We start from the raw sequence: 10,158 nt of genomic DNA on the forward strand, positions 1-10,158 counted from the left end.
AATACCACTTTTTCATGACAATATCTGAACAGTGGCACAACACCAATAGAGATGACAAAGCTCAATCATATGGATGAAATCAGTGGGCGAGTAACAACATTTGTCAGGAGGCTAATTGTGTAGAGCATACAGATGAAGCACTTCTCCGGAACCATCTGTTGCTATCTACGGGGGGTGGCCATGCTTACTATATACTCCTCGATTAGTTTAATGTTTCCAACATCTTCTTGTGTAGTTCCACTAAAATATATGGTATCTTCAAAGAAGATCCCTGTTTGCACAAGTAGAGATAATTACGTATGGCATCAAATCAGTGGCAAAACAATTGCTCGTTCCAGCCATAGCAATAAATTAACATGCAAAACTATATCATTACTTGTGTCATCACAGTTCCAGTGCTTCATTACAGCACCGGGAGTTGATTTTTGTTTTTCTTCCGCTTGTTCTTCCCCTTCATCACTTGGTTCAATAACAGACAAGCTTCGCCTTCAATGTAAGATTTGGCATGTCAATTAGGGAGCACAAGTATAGTACTAAACTTAATTTTCTAATGAAAGTGGCAGAATACAGGCTAGCAGTTGTGAAATATCCTTATCTTACCTGAATGGGATATTACAGTGCACATACAGATTGGAAGTCTTGTCTCCATTTGTGCAGTTCACTAAAATCAAGCAACATTATCGTACAACTAGCACAACATATGAAAGCACACTGCAGAATCATGTGAAAGAAGGCTAGTACTAACCTCTCATGATGCGGAATTCAAATAACTCACAAGAAGAAGACCCAAACCAAATTCGCCTTAACAGATAGGAAGTGAGATCTCCTCCTGTGCAGTTCCACTAAGATCAAGCAATCAAGCAACATTCTCGGTGTGACATTTTGGTTGAACTGCACAAAACACTCTTAAAACAAAAGTGTTTTGTGTAGTGCAACAAAAGGTCACAATGGCAACGAGGTGAAGTAGATAACCTTGTTTACAGTGAGGTGCAAAGGAAACAATTAGTGATCAATAACGGTGGATGACACAGAAGCCAACAAAAAGAAGCATCTACCTTATCTAAATGGGAAAGAAAGCAAGACAGTAGCATTTCTCAAACGGTGGCATTGATTAATATTAACATATAGATTATATTAACAATAAAATTCGTTAAACATGTAATTTGCTTTTAACTGTGGCATTGCATCAATTTTCCGGCGGCATTATTAGAGGGTGTTTGTTTACAAGGACATTTTGGTGTAGGGACTAAAATAACTCCGTGTCAGTCACATCTAAACCAAACAAGAGGGACTTTTAGGGACTAAAAGTGGGCATTTGGGACTAAAGAAAAAAGAACCTGAGGGAGTCTTTTTTGGACATTTTCCAGCAGTTGCCCCTGCCACGCATCGCACCTTGTTTCTATTAGTTCATTACTAGGGGTAACATGGTCTTTTAGCATGTCATTTAATAACCTCTAGTCCATGTTTAGTCCCTGGAACCAAGCAGGTAGGGACTAGGAGTTTTTAACCAAACAGGACCTTAGATTAACAACAGCTAATGAGTTGCACAGGATAGTGGACGCACCAGCACCATGTGCATCTACTACTGTGGTCATGCACAGTCTGTTGCAACAAAGAACAAACAACCAAGGAGCATATTTGTGTTGGTCCCAGTTTTGTTATCTTTAGACACCTTTCCCTATGTGAGCGCGGCGAATCTAGTCCTGCTCAAACTCTACAGCCTTGTCCCTTCCTTTCCTTTTTGAACTACTCCCTCCATCCCATAATGTAAGGCATTTTTTGATACTACACTAGTGCCAAAAAACGTCTTACATTATGGGACAGAGGGAGTAGTACTTTTGCCCCTTCCTTTCCTCTTTGAACCACGTCCTAGATTTATGCGATACAACTTTCCCCACTCCTTTCCCCCATTCCTTTCCTCTTTGAATCACGTCCTAGATTCATGCTATACAACTTTCGCCCTTCATTTCCTCTTTGAACCACATCCTAGATTCATGTTATATAGAACTTTCCCACTACTTCCCCCCACTCCTTTCCTCTTTGAACCACGTCCTAGAATCATGGTATACATGCTGCTAGAGCAATGCATGTGGAGTAAGTAATATATACCTTAAGGTTCTTGGGACGTGGTTCGGTGGGTGACGGGACGGCGGCAAAGAAGAAGGGGTCAGAGGCCCTCCCGCGCCGCCGTAGGGTGGAAAGTGAACAGCTGCGCCGGTAGTGGATTCCCTCCCTCGCCGACAGCGACAGCGTTAAGCCTCCTTCCCTTCCCGGCGGACGGATCCTGCCGGCTCTTTGATCAGCAGTGAGGGGAGAGAGAGAGGCCAACAAAGTCTTGTTTAGATCTGGAGAGGGCGAGAGAGTGTAAAGAGAGCAACTACAAGGGCTGAGGCTCCAGCAGGAGAGGGCGAGAGAGTGTGAAGAGAACAACTACAAGCACTGAGGCTCCAGCGTGTATATATATACTGGAGAGAGAGTGTGAAGCGTGCAAACCCTAGAAAACATTTTGACCAGTCAAAGAATCCTCCTGGCAAAAATTATGCTCATGTGTAGTTATCGAACCTAAGACCTCAAGTTTGATGAGCGAACAGGCTAACCAGCTACAAAACCCTCCCGTTATGTTCAACAAGAGGAAAATTACCTTTTATACATTCCTGCATTCGTGTGACAGGCATGTCGTGTTTTTTTTGTGTGTGTGGGAGTCATTAGGATTTCAATCATAATCATGTCATGTGGCTTTGGTGGTAAGACTATCCACAGTGGTGCAGAAATAATGCAGCCTTTGTCACCTTACCTCTCTCCATGTACTACGTTGGGTCCCACCAGTCAGAGAGTGAAACAAAAAAATTAATAAGAAAAATTAAAAGTGCCAGCGGTGTATCTTACTACCTCACACATCTCGCTACTGCTCGGGAACACTGTCCAATTGATCCCTCTGTTCGCTCACGTACTATTTTAAGTGAATCCTTATTATAACATGCACACAAATTTTGGGCACTTGTATTCGACTTAAGTCAGTGTGCCACCGTATCTCGTATACTTATTACTCCCTCCGTCTAGGTGTAATAGGTCATGTTAGAAGGTGCAACGGGACCAAGGTGCGTGCGTGTGCGTGTGTGTGTTTAACAGCATGTGTGTGTTAGAGAGTGCGACCGACCGACCTACTCCTACAGAGAGATGGTGTATAGTGTATGATTTTAGCTGCAAGAGTCGGTGCATCCTCTTGTTTCCGGGCGTGTCCGGTAGGGACATGTAGACAGCTGCCACGCCCACTCCTGACCAGCTTGGCCCACCAAAAGCCCCTCCATCGCCCGCGCGCGCTTCCCACCCAAAACGTTCAGCGCCGCTCCAAAGAATCGGTGCCGCATTCATGCCCGGGCAGAGCGGACGCGACCTCTCACGGGCACAAGAGTGATGGTTGCTTCGTCCGTCCAACTTACTGCTGGGTCTATGTGATTTGACGGCTCATTGGTCTTTATTACTGAGGTGGTAGGACTGCTGGATGTCCCACGCTTTCGGCGAAAGGAGGTAGTAGATTACAATTTTCACCATTCTTACAACGGAGGAGTGCAAGAGCAGTGAAAACACGCAGGCTCAGTGATTATATGGCCCACCTCACACTATCACCGTGCGACACCTAACTCTTTACATAGCACTCCCTCCATTCCTAAATATTACTAGATGAGTCCCCGTGCATTGCCGCAGAACAGCGGTATATCTCTCTGCGCAAAATTATCGATTTCATAGAACTAAAAAAATCTATAACCGCATGACAAATGTGGTAGCCAAACTAAATAAACTCCCATCATCATTTAGATCATCCTGATGACCCACAAGTATAGGAGATCTATCGTAGTCCTTTCGATAAGTAACAGTGTCGAACCAAACGAGGAGCAAAAGGAAATGATAAGTGGTTTTCAGCAAGGTATTCTCTGCAAGTACTGAAATAAGTGGTAACACATAGTTTTGTGATAAGATAAATTGTAATGAGCAACAAGTAACAAAAGTAAATAAAATGCAGCAAGGTGGCCCAATCCTTTTCGTAGCAAAGAACAAGCCTGGACAAACTCTTATAATAGGAAAAGCGCTCCCGAGGACACATGGGAATATCGTCAAGCTAGTTTTCATCACGCTCATATGATTCGCGTTCGGTACTTTGATAATTTGATATGTGGGTGGACCAGTGCTTGGGTGTTGTTCTTACTTGAACAAGCATCCCACTTATGATTAACCTCTATTGCAAGCATCCCCAACTACAACAAAAGTATTAAGGTAAACCTAACCATAGCATGAAACATATGGATCCAAATCAGCCCCTTACGAAGCAACGCATAAACTAGGGTTTAAGCTTCTATCACTCTAGCAACCCATCATCTACTTATTACTTCCCAATGCCTTCCTCTAGGCCCAAATAATGGTGAAGTGTTATGTAGTCGATGTTCACATAACACCACTAGAGGCTAGACAACATACATCTTATCAAAATATCGAAAGAATACCAAATTCACATACTACTAATAGGAAGACTTCTCCCTTGTCCTCAGGAACAAACATAACTACTCACAAAGCATATTCATGTTCATAATCAGAGGGGTAATAATATGCATAAAGGATCTGAATATATGACCTTCCACCGAATAAACCAACTAGCATCAACTACAAGGAGTAATCAACACTACTAGCAACCTACTAGCACCAATCCCGGACATGGAGACAAGGATTGGATACAAGAGATGAACTAGGGTTTAGAGATGAGATGGTGCTGGTGAAGATGTTGATGGAGAGAAGTGTCTCCCGATGAGAGGAGCATTGGTGATGATGATGGTGATGATTTTCCCCTCCCGGAGGGAAGTGTCCCCGACAGAACAGCTCTACCGGAGCCCTAGATTGGTTCCGCCAAGGTTCCGCCTCGTGGCGGCGGAGTCTCGTCCCAAAAGGTTGTCTTGTATTTTTTTTCATCGAAAGACTTCATATAGGAGAAGATGGACGTCGGAGAGCCACCAGGGGGCCCACGAGGTAGGGGGGCGCGCCCCAGGGGGGGCACCCTCGTGAGCAGGGTGTGGGCCCCCTGGCCTTCATCTTTGGCGACGATTTTTCTTTATTTATTTTAAGATAATCCGTGGAGTTTCAGGACTTTTGTAGTTGCGCAGAACAGGTTTCCAATATTTGCTCCTTTTCCAGCCCAGAATTCCAGCTGCCGGCATTCTCCCTATTCATGTAAATCTTATAAAATAAGAGAGAATAGCCATAAGTATTGTGACATAACGTGAAATAACAGCCCATAATGCAATAAATATTGATATAAAAGCATGATGCAAAATGGACGTATCAACTCCCCCAAGCTTAGACCTCGCAAGTCCTCAAGCGAAAAGCCGATAACAATAAATATGTCCTCATGTTTAGAGGTAGAGGCGTCGATAAAAATAAAATATGGACATGAAGGCATCATGATTATTTCCATAACAGCAACATATATAGATTTTGTCATATGATTACTTATGTTCAAGTGATGATCTATTCATAAAGCAAAAGTATGAATAAGAAACCTTATTGAGCACCAACAAATTATAACCTCAGTCATTGAAGCAATTGCAATTTATCATAACATCGGTAAGAGTCTATGTCAGAGCTTAAAAGCAAGTCCACATACTCAACTATCACTTAGTCCTTCATAATTGCTAACACCCACGCAATACTTGTGGTTACGGAGTTTTAATCAAACACAGAGAAAGATAGGGGCTTATAGTTTTGCCCCACAACCTTTTACCACAAGGGTAATGTCAAAAATAATAATTCATGCTCCCCTACATCCAATTAGATATATATATATATATATATATATATATCATGTTCTTTCCAACATGCTGAGCTTGCCAAAGGATAAAATGAAAAAGGAAAGCTGAAGATCACCGTGACTCTTGCATAAGGTAGAGGATAATAATAAAAGATAGGCCCTTATCAAAGGGAAGCGGAGGTTGTCATGCGCGTTTAGGGTTGATGCACAAAATCTTAATGCAAAAGAACGTCACTTTATATTGCCCCTTGTATGTGGACCTTTATTATGCATTCCGTCGCTTTTATTAGGTCCACAACAAGTTCGTACAAAGCTTATTTTATCTGCACTAATAAGTCATGCATAGTTAGAGAGCAATTTTTATTGCTTGCACCAATGACAACTTACTTGAAGGATCTTACTCAATCCATAGGTAGATATGGTGGACTCTCATGACTAAACTGGTTTAAGGGTATTTGGAAGCACAAGTAGTATTGCTACTTGGTGCTAAGAATTTGGCTAGCATGAGGGGGAAAGGCAAGCTCAACATGTTGGAGGATCCACGACAATAGACTTTATCTCAGATGTAAGAAAACATAACTCATTGTGTTATCTTCCTTGTCCAACCTCAACTCTTTAGCATGTCATATTTTAATGAGTGCTCCCAATCATAAAAGATGTCAATGATAATATATCTATATGTGAAACCTCTCTTTCCTTATTACTTCCTATTAATTGCAACGATGACCAAAGCTATATTTTCCAACTCCCAACAACTTTTAATCATCATACTCTTTCTATGTGAAGTCATTACTTTCAATAAGATCAATATGAACTCTTTGATTCTTTTTATTCTTTTTCTTCTTTCTATTTACCCAAGATCATGGCAAAATAATCAAGCCCTTGACTCAACACTAATCTTTATTATATAGCTCACGGACTCGATTACAAAGAAGGATCATAAAGCAAAACTCAAAACTAGATCATGCCATGACTTTATTCTACTAAATAAAGATACTACTAATAGGATCGAACTAAGAAAAACGGTAAAGATAGGAGTTGTGATGGTGGTACGATACCGGGTCACCTCCCCCAAGCTTGGCAGTTGCCAAGGGGAGTGCCCATACCCATGTGATTATTTCCTCGGAGGTGATGGAGGTGGTGATGATGACGGCGGATAATCGCACATCGAGTGTAAAAGTTCCTCCAACTTGCGGATAATGCCCTTGATCCCAGCAATATGATCTTTCAACAAAATATTCTCCTCTGTGAGATACTTGTTCTGTATGCGGGATAACTCAATCATCTTGAAAGCTTCAATCTCTGTTGGAGTGAAAAGGTTAGGTAAAGGTTGAGGAGTGTCTTCTTCTTTCACCACCGGAGCTTGAGCCTTAATGGCTTACTTGATCTCTTCTGGTTCCTCTGTTTTCAACTCTATCTTCAATAGCCAAGCATCCTTGTCTTCGTTGTTGGAGGAGGGAGAAGTCATGGTGCTCTAAATCTGCAACGGAAACAGCTCAAAATGAAAACAGAGGATATTTGCGTGATACGGTGGTCAAAACCTTCGGGAGAATATATAATGATTTTTTACCGACCAAAATATGTATCATGCAGGAAAACGGAGTCCGGATGGCGCACGAGGTGCTCATGAGGTAGGGGGTGCGCCCAGGGGGGTAGGGTGCGCCGTCCACCCTCGTGGAGGCCTCATGTCCTTCCCGGACTGCCATTTATTTTTCTATTTTTCTAAATATTCCAAAATGGAGAAATATTGCCTTAGAAATTGTTTTGGAGTCGGTTTACTTACCATACCACATACCTATTCCTTTTCGAAGTCTGAAACGGGCTGGAAAGTGTCCCTTATGTATTCCTCCGGGGTTACGGTTTCAATAATATTGGTTTCAACATTTATAGGATTACCTGAGATATAGTGTTTGATCCTTTGACCGTTTACCACCTTCGGATTTGTGCCTTCGAAGTTCTTGATTTTTATGGCACCGGAACGATAGACCTCCTCGATAACGTAGGGACCTTCCCATTTAGAGAGAAGTTTTCTTGCAAAAAATCTTAAACGAGAGTTGTATAGCAACACATAATCACCTACATTAAACTCACGCTTTTGCATCCTTTTGTCATGCCATCTTTTAACTTTTTCTTTAAACAACTTGGCATTTTCATAAGCTTGGGTTCTCCATTCATCAAGTGACCTAATATCAAATAACCTTTTCTCACCAGCAAGTTTGAAATCATAGTTGAGCTCTTTAATAGCCCAATATGCATTATGTTCTAGTTCGAGAGGTAAATGGCATGCTTTTCCATAAACCATTTTATACGGAGACATACCCATAGGATTCTTATATGCAGTTCTATAGGCCCATAATGCATCATCAAGTTTCTTGAACCAATTCTTTCTAGACCTATTAACTGTCTTTTGCAAAATTAATTTGAGCTCTCTATTGCTCAATTCTACTTGACCACTAGACTGTGGGTGATATGGAGATGCAATCCTATGATTAACGTCATATTTAGCAAGCATCTTACGGAAAGCACCACGAATAAAATGTGAACCACCATCAGTCATAAGATATCTAGGGACTCCAAACCTCGGAAAAATAACTTCCTTAAGCATTTTAATAGAGGTGTTATGATCAGCACTACTAGTTGGAATAGCTTCTACCCACTTAGTAACGTAATCAACAGCAACTAAAATATGTGTATATCCATTAGAGGCAGGAAAAGGTCCCATATAATCAAAGCCCCAAACATCAAATGGTCCAATAACAAGTGAATAATTCATAGGCATTTCTTGACGTCTACTAATATTACCAATTCTTTGACATTCATCGCAAGGCAAAACAAACTTACGGGCATCCTTGAAGAGAGTGGGCCAATAAAAACCGGATTGCAATACCTTATGTGCAGTACTATCCCCAGCGTGGTGTCCTCCATAAGCTTCGGAGTGACACTTGCGTAGGATCTATTCCTGTTCATGCTCAGGTACACAACGTCTAATAACACCATCTACTCCTTCTTTCTAAAGATGTGGGTCATCCCAAAAGTAATGTCGCAAATCATAGAAAAATGTTTTCTTTTGTTGGTATGTGAAGCTAGGTGGTATAAATATAGCAACAATATAATTAGCATAATCAGCATACCATGGAGTGCTACGAGAAGTGTTTATGACATTTAATTATTCATCAGGAAAGCTATCATCAGTAGGTAGTGGGTCATCAAGAACGTTCTCTAACCTAGATAAGTTGTCTGCAACGGGGTTCTCAGCTCCTTTTCTATCAACAATATGAAAATCAAATTCTTGTAGCAAGAGAACCCATCTAATGAGTCTAGGTTTTGCATCTTTCTTTTCCATAAGATATTTAATAGCAGCATGATCGGTGTGAATGGTTACTTTAGAATCAACAATATAGGGTCTGAATTTATCACAAGCAAATAAAACTGCTAAAAGTTCATTTTCGGTAGTAGCATAATTTCTTTGAGCATTGTCTAGAGTCTTACTAGCATAATGGATAACATTTAATTTCTTATCAACTCTTTGCCCTAGAACAGCACCTACAGCATAATCACTAGCATCACACATAATTTCAAAGGGTAAATTCCAATCAGGTGGCTGAACAACAGGTATAGAGACTAATGCTTTCTTAAGTATTTCAAATGCTTCTACACAATCATCATCAAAGACAAATGGTACATCTTTTTGTAGTAAATTAGTCAGAGGCCGAGAAATTTTGTAGAAGTCCATAATGAACCTCCTATAAAATCCAGCGTGACCAAGGAAACTTCTTATACCTTTGATGTCCTTGGGACATGGCATCTTTTCAATAGCATCAACCTTGGCTTTATCAACTTCAATACCTCTTTCAGAAACTTTGTGCCCCAAGACAATACCTTCATTAACCATAAAGTGGCACTTTTCCCAATTCAAGACAAGATTAGTTTCTTCACATCTCTGCAAAACTCGATCAAGATTGCTCAAGCAATCATCAAAAGAGGAACCATAGACGGAAAAATCGTCCATGAAAACCTCACAAATTTTTTCACAGAAATCAGAGAATATAGCCATCATGCATCTTTGAAAGGTAGCAGGTGCATTACATAAACCGAAAGGCGTACGTCTATAAGCAAAAGTACCAAAAGGGCATGTAAAAGTAGTCTTTGATTGATCTCTAGCCGACACAGGTATTTGAGAGAAACCAGAATAACCATCTAGAAAGCAATAATGTGTATGTTTGCATAATCTTTCTATCATTTGATCAATAAAAGGTAAGGGGTAATGATCTTTCTTAGTAGCCTTATTTAATTTGCGGAAATCAATTACCATCCTATAACCTGTGATAATTCTTTGCGGAATCAATTCATCTTTATCATTAGGG

Source organism: Triticum aestivum, chromosome 2B, assembly GCF_018294505.1.
Source record: "Triticum aestivum cultivar Chinese Spring chromosome 2B, IWGSC CS RefSeq v2.1, whole genome shotgun sequence".
NCBI lineage: Eukaryota > Viridiplantae > Streptophyta > Magnoliopsida > Poales > Poaceae > Triticum > Triticum aestivum.